The sequence below is a fragment of the Manacus vitellinus genome, unplaced genomic scaffold (assembly GCF_001715985.3).
Source record: "Manacus vitellinus isolate BGI_N305 unplaced genomic scaffold, ASM171598v3 scaffold_4_pilon, whole genome shotgun sequence".
Classification (NCBI taxonomy): Eukaryota; Metazoa; Chordata; class Aves; order Passeriformes; family Pipridae; genus Manacus; species Manacus vitellinus.
The window spans coordinates 37,823,456-37,843,596 of NW_021940604.1; positions in this window are offsets into that span (position 1 = coordinate 37,823,456).

Below are 20,141 nucleotides of genomic sequence, written 5' to 3' on the forward strand. Positions count from 1 at the left end.
ATATATATTAACACACTGAGTTTTAATTACTGGATGATATTAGATACAAGTCTTTAAAGGAGAGGAAACAAAAATGCAAAAAAAAAAAGTTAAGTGACATGCCTTAATGGTATGCACAGAGAGAGACTATACCAACAAGTGACTTCAAATATTCATCCTTTGAGTTTGCATTGCCAGACTGCTCCATATATTTGATTCCTTCCCTTACAACAAGGGACTGGAAGGAGAAATGTAAAGGAGTTTGACTGAAAGGAATACACAAAACTGGACCATGGGTTCAACACTTGGGTAAGGCAAATGCAATCATATAACTCCATGGAAAAATAAATAAACTTGAAAAGCTGGGCTTAGAAAGCAAGGGATGCAAACAGTGTACAACAAGAGAATAAGAGCTGGGAACGTTCCTCATAGAAAATACCTAAATTTAATTCATGCAAAGCTCTTGCAAACAAAGAGTCAATCCTGTCTGCATCAAACACAGAAAATGTGAACTCACACTGTGTGACAGTAAATGCACATACTGTCCCGCTGGACACACTATATCAGCACATCCTTGCAATGCATCCCTCTAAATGGGCATGCCACGGCAAGCAGACATCCACACTACAAGGTCACAGGGAATGGGGAAGGTGCTTCATTGCTGCCGTCACTAAACCTCTAAGGAATATCAGGACATGTTCATTAGCCTTTTGTAAGGAAAGGCAGGGATCATGTTGAATTTTAGTGCCACAAAATAAAAAAAGGAAGGGGCAATTAGCCTTCACTCATAAAACTCCTGACAGGTTTGTGCAATGTTTCCTCTTAAAAGGTCTGCTCCTCTTTGTGGTGTTCTTTTTAAGAGGATCTATTTATTAGGACAAAGTATTTAGATGGTGGTTCAGTACATCTATGTTTGCCCTTTTTTGCCATCTCTTTGTAAAATGAAAACAATTATTACACACACATGTATCTAGAAGTTATTGCCTTTAAGATTACTACTAGTGTTATTGCTACTATCAATACTACTTATTATTACTACTATTGCTACTATTTGTAACCTAATTGAGCTTTGTTTTCACTGATACTGCTTTTCTTGAAGTTTATCATTCTGATTTTCCGTCTGCAGAAAGGGGAAATGGTTGCAGTACTGATAGTGGTTAATGCATCTACCAGTGCTGTTTTACACTCATCATGTTTCCTGTGATAGGAGTCCAGGGTTTGTGCCATTTTTCAGCTTGAAAAATGTGCTGCCTGGTAGATCTCACCACATAAGCCACAACTGTCAGCTTTTCTCAGCTCTGTCACTGAAAGAAATGCAATCCTGGCATAAGATCACAAACTGCACTTAAGCAAAATACATTCTTTGTGCTTCCATTTTCCATGGTTCTGGCCAAGAAAAGGGGTTTGTGAACCCCTCTTTCCTGCTCTGATTTAATTTTAGTACTCTATTTTTCCTTGTTCCTATAGCAATAGTACTTTAAATTCTCTTTTCTTACTGCTTAGGTCAGCCTCACTCCGGATCATATCTTTCTTCAATATTATGATTGCTGTGCCCTAAATGCCCCTATTAGCTTCCCTACAATAATCATTTTCTGTGCTGATTACATGTACTCATAATCTATAAACTTTTTACATACTCCTTCTTGTAGTTACAGTGATTTCTCATTATGTATTATTCAGAAGCTTTTAGTAATCTTTCTATTTGTTTTCTCTAATACTTTTACTCTCCTCCATACCCAATTTTTAATTTGCATTAAAATTGAGAAAAAGGGTAGTTTGCTTCTGTTTTCTTGAGTCACAGATATCCTGTTTCTAGTACAATTCCACGACCCAAGGTTAAAGATAGAAAAACCAGAGGAAGTGCTGGAACTGTGCTTCTAAAAGCACAGTACCACACTTTTAATTTCTGTTGAAGAGGTGGATTATTTATTTCAACCTGTAAAATAAACCTCAGTGTTATAAAAACTGAGTTATTTATCTCTATGTTAGTTGTGATGGCAACAGTATTTTCTGATTGAAGGTCAGGAACTACCTAAATTCTGCCTTCAGTATAAAATAAAGGTAAATTCACTGGCTTTCTGCTTAGTATATAATTTGGCTTTCAATTATTCATTGGTTAATTTATTCTTATTACTGAGCAAAAAGATCATGTCAGTGTCCAAAGTGATGATGAGATTCTGCAAATGGCAATGCTGTAGTGGAATAACGGTATGAAATAGAATCAGGGCCAGTTTTCCATCAGCTTTATAACAACTATAAAAGTTGAAGTAAAATGTTGAGAACTGCTACAATTCTTTAAATAGCTTAAGTCAAAAACTTTTAAGAATAGATATCCAAAAATAGCATTGTAGTAAATTTTGTATAAAGTTTTAACAGACCTTCTATTCATTCTTAACTACAGGACATGGGTTATAATTGTCCTCTAACTCTTGAAAAGAAAAAGGGAAAAGACTAAGCTACCAGCCACCAAAAGCACAAACAGTATTTTTAGAGGCACATAATAAAACTAAAGGAGAAGGAATGAAATCAGCACTGGAAAACAAGTATGCATAACTGAGGGATACTTAAAATTTTCTGTCATAAGCAATTTAGACAAGGTTAATGTCTGGGTATGCTGCATGTAAGGAACATATACAACATTAAGCACCATCTGTAGCATGTGGTGGAAAGCACAAGCAGAATGGCAGGCAGTGTCTGGGGAAAGGATCAGGTAATGTCAAGCACTGCTCTAAGGCTTCCTTCCCATTAGAGAATCTTATAATGCATTATTGACACTTATCACATCTCTCAGCCACTAAAAGAAGCAGGTAAACCTACTATTCCCTCTATTAACAGATTGCAAAAATGCACCACAGAATTATTTTTACAGTTCTTAAGAGCTTATGAAGAGGTGTAATATGAACAGGCAGAAAACAGGTCAATTCCCCATCTTATAGCTAATTTCCTTCTGGATAATACTGTTGTGATAACTTCAGTAGCACTGGTAGTTTTTGAAGCTCAATTATCAGACCTGAACAGAAAGCAGCTGTGTTTCATCTGCCAATATGTATTCTTAGTTCAGACTGTCCATTTTAGAGCAGGCATGTCAATAACCCAACAACTGCCCAGCAGCTGTCAGGCAGTACCTGGAGATCTGCCTCACATCAGCACTGAAACATGTTTTTGGAACAACTGAAATATGAAATGGTCTCCCAATTCTTGGAATTCTTGTAAAACAATGGGCATTCTTGAACTAAAAGCACTTTCAAATTCTGCAAGTGCTCTACCGTATAAGCAGTCCCTTCAGCATATGATGGGTATAAATCTATTTTCAGTGAATTGTAGATTATGCTGAAGAACTAATGCTTTTGCAGCAAGTTCCATTGCTAGCAGGGAGTTTTTGAAGCTGCTAAAGAAGGTTCAATACGGATATATTGTACTTCTCTTCAAAAAGCAGTCCCATGCTCTACGAGACCACATCCTTAGAGGCACACTTATATATTATACATCAAACAGCTAATCAAGCCGCTAATCTCATGCTGTGTTCCTTGCTTCCTGTTGAAAGCTAAAGTAAACAACAGTATGTGCTCAGCTGCAGCCCATTAGCCGGCGTCTTAGACATTTCTCCAGCTTGAAGACTAAGTATTTCAGTGAACAACTGATAGTTGCTGGATAATTAAAAGCTCATTATTTTTGAATTCTTTGCACAAACCTCCCCCTAAGCCGAGAGCTGATGCAGTGACAAAGATCATGCAGTACCTAACCAAATACGATACAATAAACTTTATCTCAATCAGAGACTGCACTGTTTGTTGTCAGTGAAGACTGAGGCACATGGTCATTAGCAGACCTAGTGGTTAAAATGATTACGAGCTTTTAAGACTGGTTTTCTGCTTTACCTTTTGGAAGAACGGTATGTATAATGTGAGGAGGCTATTCACACAGGTAATTACCCCTGGGTACTTGTGTAGTGCAGAGAGAAAGAGAGATTTTCTGAGCTGCTCTTTGAAAAAGCTTATTTTTCTCTTCTCTGTCTTAAAATGGAGCCAAAAGGAGTTTAGACACCCATGTTAGATGCCTAAGGTAAGCAAATGTGACAACACCAAAAAAAATCTTAAACGACAAACCACTCCAAATTTTCTGTCCATTAACAAGGACTATTTGAGGCAATTTTGGTGTCCCTTAACCCCTTCTGTCAGTGAAGTCAGAGCAAAGTATCAAGGCTAAAAAGCATTTCCCAGGGTTTCCTGAACAAGAAATAATGCCTAAAAAGAAAAAAAGTCAAACATTTGCCTGACGCATGAGTACACTCCAAAACTGTCAGGATCACAAAGGTTTAAAAATTAGACAGAGAAAAACCCACATTAGTGCATTTATGGACTTTTAGTGTTTGCTATTCTTATTAAGGAGGCCAGAAGTAAAATATCTATTGATTTTGGTGTGACACATTTGTGTCGCACATTTAGAGCTTATGCAGAAAGATACAGGTAGGAAAGTCAAACTACATGTAGCTATAAGAGCATGTCACCCTACAGCCTGTTATACAAAATGAAAGGGTTATAATGGGGACTTTTCAGGCAAAGTGATTTAATGTGTTCTGAATTCATTCTTTCATTTAAACTGACTAAACTTTCCTCAACATGCTTATGTACACAAAATCATAGAGAAGATGCTTCTTCAAACTTAGCAAAAATAAAAATCTGCAATCAATTAACTCATCATTCATCTTGTCATCACTTAGACAATGTAGTTGAATAGGTCTGTAGTGACTTGTTTCTCTGTCTCTCGAGATTTCCCTGCACCAGTATGGTTAGGAAAGTTACGCTGAATTAACTAAACATGCAAAATAAAAATGCATCAGTAAAAATGTATTAATCCCTAAGGTGCAGTCCTCATTCACAAACAAAGCTGTCTTAATTCTTCACTACTTTAACTCTCAAAAGGAGCATCTAAACAAGGCTTTTGTGCACTTAAACTAATTCACATCCACTTAACACCTTTACTCAACATCCTCCTGTGACAAAGCAATGCCAGCAAAATCTTTAGCATAAACACTTTCAGGAACAAAAACATCTTTATTGGTAGTAGAGTTTATTTCACTTTGGGAGCAGACTATTCTCAGAGCAGAACACTTCTTTTGCCAGGGAAAGTCTCATCTCTATTCAGACACATTGGCCGTAAATGTTACTAAAAAACCAACCAAACACCTTCCAATAGCAGACAAACATATTTAAGATATTTAAGGCTATTCATGAGAACTGCTAAAAAATGTAGGTGTACTATTTTCCTGCTTCACTCAATAATATACGAAAACACATTTCTAAATTTATTCTCTGAAACAGCAAGTTTTTCTGGTTTTGCAATTTATTTTGTTTTTATAAATACTTTCAAACAACTTGCTAGTTATTAAATGTTATTGCCTTCTAGTGCTCATCACAGTGTTAGACAATGCCTCTACTCAACACTTTTGTGTAACAATTCAAACATTTATCATTCTCATAATAGACACAGCTTCCTGCAATAGCTTAGCCTATTGTTTAGCTTTTCAGTACAACCAAGCTATGCTAGTTATAGAACTTGGCATTTCAGGTGAAATTATAGCCCTCTGCTACCGTATTTATATTTCTCAATACAGTGTTTCCAGAGTATTTGCTGTAGCCATCACTGTGAAGTACCAGTAAAGGCTTAGTCTTTTTGCTGATTTGTATTGCAAGTGTTTTCCCTGAATTATGCAGGATGCAGAAAGCCAGAAGCAGAATTGGAAAGAGAAGAGAAAGTAAAACTAGTAGCTGTGATGGCATAGCTCCACAGCAGCAGAGGAAAGAAGCAGGGTTGGAATAGACAGAGTTGGAGACAAACGGAATAGAGGAGGTGGAAGGATTCTCTCACCACTGCCAAGGAATCTTTTGGAAAGTTTGGTTTCCTTGTTCTGACAGCAGCTGCTTTTCTGAGCATCTTTGTTTTGCTGTGTATTTTGCATCCCACAGTGTCATCTGCCTTCCTGCCTCTCGCTGTGCCCCAGCCAGCTGTCTGCTCCTTCCTCACATGCTCATTGCTTTGTATGGCTGGAGACATAGACTGTGCAAGAGTCCCTGAACCATGATTGCTACATGTTTGCTACAGTCTCTTTCCCTTTATTACTCCCCAGCAAACATCTCTTGGTAGCTTGGCAGGTCTTTACCCCTTTTCTCATTTACAAACACAAATACATTCACAGTAGTGCATCCACTGGCCTTATTCTGTCTAAAACTCACTGCTCATTCAGTGTGCCATTATGTGCCATTTAATTGCAATTAAAAAAAAGTTTGCTTAAAAGAGAGGTGATGGCCTTGAGAGCACTAATAGCCCTGCCTACTGCTGCCCAAACCCTCTGGGGCTCCTCCCATCCTGCCCATAGACCAGGTTTCCATTTGAGCTCCCTGACGCCATCATCCCAGTGATGCTGCAGCAGGGACAGCCTCCAGCTCCATCCCCATCCCTGTAGGTAGTTGGTCTTGTGGTTGGACCCCCACTTTCATGTATGGCATAGCTCATCTCCAGCCTTGCCTCTGGCTCCAGCTTGTTTAGCTTCCCCTGGAAGACCCTGGTACCAGACCAACATCTGTTGCTGTTGATGGCCCCATCAGAAGAAGCCTGGTGCTTAGTCCCAGGGGGATGCACACTGCAGGAAGGGCACATCCTTGTGCAGTCAGTCCTTGCTGCTCCTTGACAGAAAGCAGTTTATTTTACAATAATTTCTTACTAAAATGTAACTTTCCACTTGTGAACTGGTAAGTCTCCAAACTTTTCTCTGCTTCCTTGTCCTATTTAAGGTTTCTCTCTGGCCTTGCTATCTTTGTAAGAAAGTTACATATCCATGCACACCTCTTCTGTACTCTGATCTTTCCCATTTTGAGCTCCCACTCCCCCAAGAACAACAAAATATTGGTGCTTAAAGGTAACAGATATGAAATCACAAATATAGCTGGAAAGGAAAAGAAAGTAGAGTCCTACAACCAAGGTATATTAGGGTTTGCATTTCAGATGTAATGGTTAAAACTGTTTCCCTTTTTCTCTCCAAAACAACTTCTCTCCCAGCATTCCAGTGCACTAACCTTCTGCTTGAATAACTGATGAGAGAGTGGAGAGCCTTCTCAGGCAGGACTGACCTCTCTTAAGGACAGCCTAAGGAGCTGCCCAGAAGGAAATAGCTGAAGATGTGAAATTTCTTACAAGCCCTGGTCCTGCTTCCAGGCAGAGAGCTTAGCTGAGGATATGGCAGCAGCAGGTTTGTTCTGGGGTCTGGGCAGGCCCTAGATTCAAACGTGAATGGCCACACATAAGGCTTCAAAATTGTGAAGCCAGATATCCATGTTCATTAACTTGGAAGAGACTTACTCTGCTGTGTGTGTTTCTTGGTCAGAAGTAAGTTGATGATGTAATTTGGGATACCAAACTTAACTCCTGCTAGAAATGGCTCTTGTCTGAACATTTGCTTTGGTTTCATTTACATTCAAAGGCTAGAAATGGGTCCAACTTAACATCAACAGAAACTCTAAGAAGTGTGCACTTGTGGGTTAATCTAATATAGGAGCAGCTCTGGAGAGCTCCTACAAATGAGCCTAACACCCAGCTGGCCAGGGGATATGTCTGTATTTAGCATAAGATGGGATTCTTTACACAAGAGCACACATCGATATATGAACAACTGGTGAAATCTTGCCTTGCCTTTGAATTGGTTTAGGTACTCACTATTATCAAACATGTTTTACATATGAGCATGTTTGAGCCCCCAAAATGGGGTCAGTAATAGATGAAATAGCCCTAGAGAATAAGAAAAAAAACCCCAAACTCAGAAGAGCTCAGACTGTAGATAGATGAGATATAAATAAACCATGTAAGCAAAAATAAATACGAGTAAATTAAATCAATATATTAAACCATGAGCTAGCCAGAGGTTTATCATGATTTTAATATGCAGCCCTGTTGCTTTCAAATGTATTGCACCAATAGTCAGTTCAGTTTCCTAGTAAACTTGGCTCTGCAGTTTACTTTGAAAGAACTTGAAACCTCAGACTATTTTAAAATAGTTAATCTGTGACTTTCTTGCAAAGGTTTGCAAAAAGTGTCTTCTGAAATCTACTGCTTGCCTCTTGTACTGTGGCCAAGTAAGAAAATGAGCCTTTGAGCCACCTACATTCCCCTCTCAATACTGTGTTTGATTTAAAAACAAAACTCCTATATATTGCTTGCTCAATGTGGACATGGCAGTGACCTTTGAAAACATTTAACTGAGTTGCAGTAGGAGCAGAGGCTATAAAATTACATTTACTGAAAATTACTTTAACAGGACAGAACACTGTGCTATATTCATGCTCAACAATATTGTACAAATGAATCAGAAAGTATTGCTGAACTAATGGGAGGATCAGCCTCCTGCAAAGCGGAAGTGTTTCCTCAAGAAAAGACTTTGTGTTGTACAAAATTATGGAAGAGTTAAAAGTATTATAGTTTCTTCTCTCTTACTATTTATATATAAAGCTACTAAAAGTATTACTTGGCACAAATGTATTAACAAGCTCCTTAAAGAGATACTGGAATGTTTACTGGTCTGGAGGGACTGATATTTTTCCAGTTTGCTATTCCCTTTAAATTGTTTTATTTTCCATTAGCTATAAAATCCTTATGTTTTCACAGCAATGAGAACAGTAAGGAGTATTTTTTTCAAAACAGGCAGCTGAAAATAAGCAGCACTGAATACTTGATTTGCTTACCTTGTCATTCCTTTTGACTTTCTTAATCAGTCAAAACTTAATTTTCATGACGTTTTATTACAATCAATAAATTTGCTTTCAAGAAAAATTCTTTTTGTTGAGACTGCACACTTTGGTTTTCCTTACTTTTTACACTTTCACAACATTGTGCAAGATTTCTTCCCACATATTTTGAACGATGTCTGAACTGTAATCAAATATACATACAGAGAATGAAGCATGGCAATGAAAAGTGTAAATCTGCCCGAAATCAGTCTATATGTGAGATTTACAATATCCCATTTGTGACCCCTGTGTAACTACAGCTTTCTGATTTCAAACTCTATTTTACATTAAAAAAATAACCAATCCCTTCTTATAATATATATTACAATATAGAGAGATATTCAGTCCTCCTATTATTGTCAAACCTTGTGGCCAGAAGCTAACTTTCATATGGAATAATCCCCGCATATCTCCACTTACTGACTACCATCAGATGGGAGTTTAACAAAAAAGCCATTTTTCATAGTCAGAAGGTGTGAATTCTGTATTGCTTCTTAGGTATGTTGGACCAAACACTCAGCAGATGAATTCAAAAGATCCATGTAGATGACCTGAAACTTTCCCAATGCTTTTTGTGATAATACAAATATTAAGGTAATATGTAAGTTGAAGAATATCCAACCTAGCATGTAGATGGTGTGAGTTGCCCAGCATGGTTATGGCAATGTAAACACTTAAAGGATACAGAAAATTCTCCTTGGATAAATATCCCAAGCTATCCATCTTAGCCAAACTCTTTAGCTTTCTAGAGTGTGAGAATATTTCTGTTTTATTTTGATACTATTTTTGACCACTAAGTAGAAGCACAGAATTCCAGAGCATAAGTCAAATGAGAGGAGATTGATCCTCCCATATGTTTTTAAACCTGAAAAAATACACAGCCTAAATGTCAGTTTCAAATCTGAATGAAATTTTGGATTAAATTAATTATAGTTCCTATCCTACTGAAATTTTGACAGAGATCTCTAATCATTAGCTACTTAAGTCAAAGCAAAAGCCTTATTTAAGTGCTAAGGGGAATTGATTTTAATGCAAGCACAAGTTTTCATTACTCTTGCATACTGCATGCACATATCTGTTTCTTTGGTAGTCACAAGAGATCTTCTGAAGTCTGAGAGACTCTCTATGGTGCACTTGAAGCCTAAAATCAGAAACCAAACCCCTTTAAATGTTACCTGGTATCTCTCAGGGAAGAAGCTGGTTTGATGAGTAAAATGCCTTTTGGAGATCAAGGGTCTTTGAGGGTTTGTACAATTTTAGAAAGTCTAGGACCAGGTTTATCACTGGCATAACTGTGCTGATTCCTGAATTTGATAGAGCTACATCAGGGATAAATCTGTCCTCTGCTAGCTTGCAGTTCAATGAATGAATATCACTGCATGAGAGTAAAAGATGTATTACATTCTCTCTCTTTGGTTTTAGGCTAGTTTTCTTTCATATTTATATATGTAGGACCTATGAAAAATCTCTTAATAGTCAGAGGGTAGATTCCTTAATTTTCTCATATACATATATATTTATAGATACTAAATCCTATTGAAAATAGCATTAATTAGCAGACATATAATTGTTAAAGCCGATCGGAAAGATGTGGAAAAGATGAAGCTGCGCAAGGAAGGTAATGGTCTGTATTTTTCAGATTCATTTAAATGTAATAAGCTAATATTGCTACTCCTATTAAGACCTTTGAAAATGTAATTAAATGATCAAATGACTACTAACATGATTAAACAAAGAATAGGGTAGGTTATTCACTAAGCTTATTAAAGATGTTTCACATTCTGTCCTGCTCAGTAATAAATCACATTGATTTTTTTTTTAAAGCGTATCAGCAGGCAAGCAATTTTACCACTATTCCATTCAGCTGAAAATTAGTGCTGGTATTCCAGTTTTAAAAGAGCACATCAGTTATACCCGTGTCATAGTTATGTTGGTTTGGGTTTTGGTGGTGGTGGCAGTGGTGGTAGTTTTTGGTTGGTTGGTTTGGTTTGGGGTTTTTTTGTTTGTTTGTTTTGTTTGAGTTGTTGTGCTTTTGGTAGGTTTTTTTGTTTGTTGGTTTGGAGTTTTTTTGCGTTCATATCAAGTCTTTATTTATCTGTTAATGCAGTAGAGAGGCTACTCCTTAAAATGCCTACAATCTAATTAAACAATATATGTGCTTATTCCTTGAGTTTCGTCTGATGTGAGAGAAGAAAATAGACTTCGTGAAATATACTTTTGTATAATTTAAACCATATTGCACTATTAAGTGCTTATTGAATTTAATCTTTCTTCAGTAACTTGGTTTTTTTTCTCCCTATGACGGTCTATACTGCCATCAACTTACCTTCCAAACTACCTTCCCCACTAACCTCACATGAAAGAAATCACTTCACTTCTGGTCACTGTTGCTCTGTTTACACATTCACATGTGCTTGTGTAGGTATGAGTGTTATATGAATTAACATACAAAACATGTATTATACAACTATATGTGTATAAATGTTTAGTTGTTTTGCCTTATGTTGCATCACTTTTCTATAATGAATTCCATAGCCTTTTCAGGGTTCTGCTCTTCAGGAGACAAATTTCTGCAGCTACAGCTCAAATTTCTTATCTACATTTGTACTTTTTTTTATAAAGACATACACATTTTTGAACACAAAGTGCTGTATGTTTTAATCACTATTTACTATACTGATGTGTTATCTGCAAATTCTACCTGCAGATTTTTCTTTTTTTCCTGTTTGTTTGTTTTCTTCCAGATATTGGAAAAGCATGAACACTAGCTCTGAAGTCTATTCTATCACCATGAGAATCATCTTTATTCAACTATGAGTCTCCATGGACAACTTCCCTTAGAGATTTATCAAATAAATTATTCTTAAACCCTATTCTTTCCAATAAAAAGGTCATGGACACTCATTATCTGTCTGGGACTGGAATCAAGACAACTAGTTTCTAGACAAAGCTGCGTCTTTCCACTTGCACTTTTCAAGCAGACACACCAGATTCCTTTGCATTTACGCCACATTCTACAAAATTATGAGGAATTGCCACCAAACTGGTAGAAACTTGTCTCCCCTTTGAGGACATGGAGCAAGCCAGCAGGGCCTGTTAATGAAATAGTATTTATCCCTTGTAGATGGTGTTTCAAATTTTTGATCCTTTGTCAGATTTTATGTAATGGATACAGATTCTCCTTCCAAACACCTAAAAAATATTTATTAAAGACATCTGTTCTTTTTTCGGCAACCTGGTCAATAAATTTCCACTCCATAATAGACCTAAACAAACTTTTGAAAAGACTAATAAGAAGTGGTGTTTTCAACACAAAAACACACACAAAAATTCCTAGAATAGTTTCACTTCATCAGAATAGCTTTCTTGTATCTTTAACATCTGTTATCCATAGTCCATGCTTTTTAACTGTACTAAATTAAGAAATAGATGTAGCAATCCATATAAATTGGATTTTCTTCTAGCAGTTTTGAAGAGAGACATTCAGCAGTTTTGACTATGCAGTTAAGATGGACGTTACTTAGATATGTTTGAGGTTTTGCAGTGCTTATCTCCTCTTTCAGGGAAGCATATTGAAGACATCTCCTTCCTCACTTTCTAAATATATTTCGTGATAATACAAACCCCAAGATTTAATAATGCCCATTTCTATGCACTTGTGTGGAATGACCCTATCTGCCTCCACAAGCTACCCAGAGTCACTCCACATCAATCTGTAAGTCCTGTGGCACTTAAAAGCAAGCAGTTACCTGCCCGAATGTAACAGCCCAAAATGCCTGTTCAGAGCTAGAAACTGAAATGTTTACAGCCAGGGATATCTTGGACTTCCATGACATGCCCAAGGTTTCTTGCATCACACCACCTTAATTTAATGGGTGCTATACTGACTGGGGTTGCCATCTCCTTTGAAATCTTTGCAGTACCTCTACCTACAAAGTAGCCAAGTGAAAAGGTGTAGTAAGCTTTTAGACTTGCTAGCTTTTTAGACTTTCAGTTAAATTCTTGTTTTAAGGAATATACTCAGCTCTTACATTGACACCTCTTCTTTTAATAAAACTCAAGTCTTCACTTCTCTCCTAAGTTTTGATCTTTGCGCTCTGTAGTCTGAATTTGACTAAAGGAAATGAAAATTCCTATGCAGGTTGGATCTTGCCAGAGAGACATGAAGTATCTTCTACCTCAGTACTACATTAATATTAAAAATGCTTATTTTGACAACTAAAAATTGTTACAAAATAGAATAAAAAAATCTTCTGTGATTTCAAAGAAAGTAGTAATGTTGATTGAAAAAACGGCATCAAGAAAGGCTAGTAGCTGCAAGTATTTTAAAAGTACTGGTAAGAGATATTGGGGGTTCAGACTATTTCTTAGAGTCAGGCTAAATTAGCTGAGATGGACTTTAATTATGAAATTTACTCAATTTTGACCATATTTATTTTGTGTTCTTATGTTGCATTAAAACTGTGCAAAGATAACTTGATTCATACTGTAGTTTTGCTCTATAATATTTATTTTCTCCCACAGAAAAATTCTGTGCTTACCATTCATTATGAAATTCATTATGTTGAGTGGATGTAAGTCTGAAGGTATCAGCATGTACTCATCTGTCTATAATCTTCACAGACCATAGCAGACTGAGGAGAGTATATCTGGAAGAAATCAGTAATACACCTGAGACTATGCTCTTCTTCTGGCTAACATGGGGGATGTGTCTTGATTAATAATAAAAATAAAATACTGTTTGCAGTGACATCCTTCATAACAAAACTAAATTTTTGAGAAGTCGTCTAATAGAAAGTCTAGAAAACTTGTCTGTATCCATTGATCTATCAAGTCTGGAAGAAAAAAAAGAGAAGGGTTTAAAAGAAAATGCTGCTAAACAGCCCTTAGCTGAGCTAGAGGGGAATGACAGTCCCACCTGTCTGTATTGCTCAATTAAGTTTCCATAGGGTAAATCTTCTGTTACTGCATGTTACAGCTCCCACAGAAGTCACTGGCAATCTTAACCTGCGTGAGTTTAACACAGAGAATTGCACTACTCACTTAGGAGCTCCAGTTTGACCTAATCACATAAAAAATGTTTCTGATGATGATGATGCCCTAAATAACCTATGAGCAGTACTAGCTAGGTGAACAATTATTTCTGAAAGTGCAACTGTCCATTCCTCCAGTGAAAATTAATGAAGAAAACATTTAAACTTTAGAATAATATTCATGGTCTAAAAATATCTTTAGCACTGGAAAAAAAAAATCAAAGAATGTCATCATAAAGAAAATAAGAATATAATAAATAGGAAATAGAGGAACTTAGATGGCCAAGGCCATCTAAGCTGTGTGGTGTGGGGTTCATGTAAGTTCGGTTTATAGAATATATGCGTTATGATCACTTATTAATTGTATTTTAGCAGAATTCATTGGTAAATCTTAATACATCCAAGTAAGATTGTATAGTTTTATAAGAAACAGCAGCTTAAAAAAAAAGGTGGAAAAATAGTATTGGGAAGTAGTGAGTGGGATATGTGGTTGAGCACTATAATACAGATTTTTTTCACACCAATGAAATGACCAATGAGCAGCGCAGTGCTCAGTCTTCTGATCCATGCAGTAGGGCTACTGCTTCATACCAGCATGAAACATTACCAGTTTGAGAGAATTTGTGTGAATATAGCGTCTGTGGGCTTCCTTCCTATGAGAGTCAATTGCTTTGCACACAAAATTCTACACTTCCCTTTTGAGATTCAGAGTATACAAACATGCCACAATTATAAGGTTGTTCAACTTTATACACTAGAAAAAGTGTTATTCCATTTTATATGTACAGTGGTGTAATACAGTGACTAAAATTCACCATCTGCATGCCCAGAGCTGGTGCCACTGTGCTGCTTCAGACCCGCTAACATGGCAAGCCCTGAGAGATTTGTTCACAGCCACAAGTAAAATCTGAAGCTTGCCTCTCTTGCCTCTCAAGGATCAACTGGGTGCAGAGTTACATTTCTTCTTCACACTACTTTTCTTGACATTGATAACTTTACTAAAGCTATTTGCTCAATCTCTCTGGGAACTAATGGCATATTTTGTCTCTAAAGTAGAACCTGTATTGCAGTTTCTGATCAGATGTCCTTTGTAAACACAATACAGTCTTGATTTTGAAGTGGAAGTGAGAACTAAAAAACAAGTTCCAAATCTGGGACATTTTTTTCCTCTCAATAAACATGAAAAATCTCAATTCTCTCTAGTTCTCACATATGCGTATTTAAATAACTCAATAATCAAAGCCAGGGCCTTGGACAGCAGCTGCCCATTCATTACTGACACTTGGTATCAAATGAAACCATAAACAGATTTTTTTTTTCTCATTAAATGGTTTTAAATATAGCTCGTTGTAGAAAAGCACAAGTGATTCAAGGACAAAACATTCTCCTCTGCCTATTGTCTCTGCTGAAAGATTTGTGTCTCCCCCCAAAACCAAACATACTTCATTTATAGCCTAAGAAATATTTACACCAAGATAAAAATCTCACAAGAATTTTCTTGCTTTTCTTTTTGTATTTTAAAATTAATTTTAAAAATTGTCTTCTGTTTCTGCTTGGAACAGACTGTTCTGTAGTATTCCACTTCAAGACAAGTCACTTGTATTAGACTGGAATCTCTTTTTGTCACAGAAAACTGTAATGTCATTGATTAGCATCTGCCGCATGAAGCTGATATTATGGAATTGCTTTCCTTTACATTACAAAAACCAGCCCCTGCCCAGCTCCAGTGTGTCTCCCTGTTCTTTCTGTCCTGAGGTGACTCACCACTGTAACACTCTACACTGTGCAGTTTGAATGGGTTTGGCCACCTGAGTTTTTCTCTGGCTTGTGTTAGTCCCAGCCAGTCAAAGCCACCATTTGTGTTCATTAAAAAGACTATTAAAAGATACAGGAGATGACAGTAAAGAGAAAAATCAAGAGGCAAACATTTGGAAGCCTGACTTAAGTGTCAGCATGGTTCTGATCTGTTAAGACTCGGGTATAAACTACATAAATCAGATGAACCTAGTAGTAACATATACAATGAAGGTACACAAACTCATGTGAAGTTTTTAGTTGTCATTTAAAAGAAAGCATTGGCAGATTTTCTGCAGTGTTTTGCTACCAACTTGACTAATACCCTTGGGTATATCCAATTTTTCTGTTTCCATGCCTTCATCTATCAGAATGGAATAACAGCACATACGGTGAGAACGAAGTGGTACACACTTTGGAAGCCCTGAGGTAGGAGTTCAGCATTGCTAGTCACAATATATATACAAAATGAGACTTTCTAAAATTACTCAGTTCATAAATCTTAATTTTACTTTGTCAGCTCCAGACAGGCTGCTTTTTGTCTCTCCTCTCTACGATATCAGATACACAAAGTCTGTGAATGCAGCTTGTCTCAGTCAATACAGTAAATGTCTCCTGCCAAATCCCAGCCCAGCCTCAAAAGTCTAAGTACCAAGTGACCTTGGAGGTCTTGTGAAGTCTATCCTGAAAACTCTCCAGTCCATCAGGACTTGAAATAAACGAATTAAAGCTACCATGGGTATATTATATGCATTAACAGTACTCCTCCCAGTGCCTGTCCCAGGAACTTGCACAGTCTCCTTTCCATGCTGCTTCCCTTTCCCTTTCTAGCCTATCCCTTCTCTCTTTGATCTTGAACTGAGGTTTATACCCTAAAGGTAGGAAATTTTATACCCAAGAGGCAGAAAATTTTCTTTTGTATAGCAGCAATGATCCCTGGGGAGCCTGAACCATAATTTATGATTTCAAATCAGGTTAGCTCTGAACATGGCATGAGTATTTCTCTCTGATTGGTGTCAAGGCTGCTTCCTGACCATTTTTCCTGTTATTCCAATCTGCGAAAAGGTGCACAAAAAAATCACAAACGTATTTGTTACCATGAGCATTAAACCATTTAATTTGTAATGGTAGAAAATTTCTATGAAAAAAATGTTCAGCTCAGTATTTATCTGCAATGCAGATTGCTGGTAAAGTATAATTCACATGCTGGCATATGATTCATATCCTCACAGTTTACCTGGGCAGACTTTGGGTCCTATCAGCTTAGCAGATGGTATGCCAGCTCTGTCTCACTAGACAGGACACTTAATCAATTTCTTTGTAACTGTGGAATAACAAAGTACACATCCAGATGTTTCTTTTCTGGAGCACAAGGCTTCTCTATGTGAACACTTTTTCATAAATACTTCACTGGTTGGTTTCTTTGCTTATCTCTATGTTGACCATAAAATACTGACAGTTTTTCTTAGATTAATGTGGAAGATGTATATTCAGAAAGTTAATTCTAATAAACTGTTGCATCATACTCCCAATATTTTTCATTTTCATTTGTCTAATTTTTTCTTTCAACTTTTTTTGGGAGGCATTCACCATCATTTTTCTTTCTGTAACTAATCCTTACCACTTATCTGTTTCCCAAACTTCTGCTCCAACGCTTTGCCTGTCCAGAGTTCTACAGTTTTGCTACTACATAGCTATACAGGTCTAATGTGGAGAAGAAGGTACAATAAGAGAAGCTGACTGCAGCTCCTACTGCTACTTTGCCTGTGTAATAGTTGAACACCACTTGCAATTGCTTCCCTATTCTCCAACCTGGAATTTATGCCCTCCTGGAAGATTTGTATTGCTACAGTTTCTCTGGGTCCTCCAAGGGCAGAAAGAAGCTACAGTTGACTCTATACACATCCTGTTCTGACATGTTTTCCTGGCAGCCTGGGAAGGTGCACCCCTATTATGCAACCTGTTGTTAGCATGTATTCCTGTTCCACAAATGTATGTGAACCATTACTCCAACCCTCCGTTTACGATTGCAATATCTGCCTACAAAAGGAGACAATGAACCCCACTTTGAAACAGCAGGTGGGTTCAGGGAAAGAAAGAAAAAACTGCACCTTAAGTACAAGAGACCTTGTGAGACAGATCTTTATTTCAAAATTCTTTATCAACAGGATTATTCCTGCTGGGTATTCATATGCGTCTGTTGGCCTCACCAATTTATTCAGTATCATGAGAAAGGGAACTCTATGTGGACTCTATGAGGATCCACACATCTTCATCAAGAGAATATATTTCTCTTATCTAAGTCCTAGGTTACAAATTCTGCCCTCTCATGTCACTACATTTATTAGTAAGGGATCAAACATAATGAGAATTGATGGCTTTTGGTGATAGAATCCAGTTTGACTTGAGGTTTGTAGGTCATGTGCATAGTGTTGGCAGTTAACAGTAAACATTTGTTTTTGTAAAAGTTAAAAAATGTAATATGGAAGTCACTGAGTGATAATACCCAGAGAATTCCTAAAGGCCATTTACAGTCATTTTTCAATCTGGAAATATACATTAAGCCATTTCCTCCTCTCATCAGCAACTAGGAAACCTGAAACTGAGCATGATGTTTTCTTTCTGTTGGTGTAGTACTATACACAAATGGATTGCATATTTGGTAAGGAAAGAGAAATTTGATTTTGTGCGTCAGAAGCACCACTGAATAGAAAAAAAAAATAATTAGGAAGAATTATAACAAGAACACACGAGATGTACAGTTGTATTGAGATGAATACTAAAAGAACTGTAAAAAGCTAGCTTTAAATTGTACCTACATATGCACTTCCAGTTACTTGCCTGAACTTATTCATGCATTGATTTTAGGGGTAATTCAATTCTAAAGCTTTCTTCTACTGTAAACATACAGTTTCCCTACCATGCTACAATTCAAAACTAGAAGTCCAGGAACCATAAAATGGCACTACACTCTTGCCCTTTATTGTTGATTAATCATCACAAAACAGATTTCTGACAAACAGCAGATTTAACAGTCAGATTCAGCACTTAATTGCGTTTTGTTCCTGCCTGTCCCTTCTCATTTATAAAATCTGCTAACTACAGAAAGAAACTTGGACTTCTGGGGAAGCCTTGCATGTCTAAAATTAGAAAGTAGCCTGAGGATGTAATTCAGAATGAGTATGTTAATGAAGACTATTCCTGTCATTATTGTTGCTATCTACTAGGGAGACTGAAAGATAGAATAATTTGTTTGTTGGTATTTAACTTCCCCCACTATGAAAAATAGCAGGGAGTAACTGTGTATCTTATATGACATAATTTATATTACAGAAAACAATCTTCACAGGAAACACTTATAAGTAGAAATTTAACTAACAGAACATAAGAATATATTATAATATTTTTCTAGATAATGATAATGTGCTTTTTCATTACTACTTTGTTTCCAGAGAGAGTATAATTAATTTTATAACCAGAATATGTCTTTGTGTGCCTCAAGAGGTTTGAAGGTTTCCAAGCTCTCTTTTTTGTTCTTCTCTTTCAAATATACCTACATGTGCAATGTCAGTGTTCATGTTACTGGAATACAAGCAGTGACTTCTTTTTTGTTCAAGATTCTTCAAACTGTTTCCTGAACACTGTCAATAGACCCTGATGTGCTACGGTATCATTTGGCAGATGGCTAGACAGAGGACAGCAAAGAAAGATGGAACAGTCAAAAAGATCTGTGCAACCAGGCTTGATACAACTCCCTGAACTCTTAAAACCTGCCTTTGTATCTTTGCTGCAGTGTCAGCTCTCTGGCTCTCTGGTTCCCTTAAAAAATTTATGTTTATCCCTGATCCTGTACAGTCCCATTTTTTAGACTTTTGTATAGACTGTCTAGAACAAACTCATTTGAGGGGCCAGAGGGGATTGCCACAATATTTTTATAAATCTGTGCTCAGTTATAACTCCTCCCCTACCTTTCCGTAATACAATTTGCAGATAAAGTTGTCATTTATAGTTTTATGAAATGAGTTTACATACAGAAAATAAAATACTGTTGTGTATTTTGTTCAAAGGGACTTCACCACTGAAATTAATGACAGCAGTTACTTTTTTGGGTCAGACAGAAAGTCTAGGGTTAATAGTTATGGGCTTTAAAGCAGTTGGTGAATTTCTGGTTTTATCCAAGTCAATGACAAATCTCCAAATGGTGTGTGGATTTCTTCCTTTAAGGAACAAAGATGCACCATATAAACAACTGGAGTTAACTCCTGTACCACTTATCAGAAGCAATAATACAGTTGGTTTCTGCAGACTAGACTGTTAAACCCTCCTTTTAGTTTTTCAGTTCCACACATCATACAATCATAGAAGAGTTTGGGTTGGAAGGGACATTTAAAAGTCATTTAGTCCAACCCCCAATGGAATGCCCTACAGGCAAAAATTCACACTTTTATCTGTTTATGGCTGTAAAATATAGCCCTTCACCTCATATTAAAGTCTATTAATTCCCATCCCAAATGTTTGTAAAATACTTAAGCTAGTAAGCATTGCAATACTCTATTCT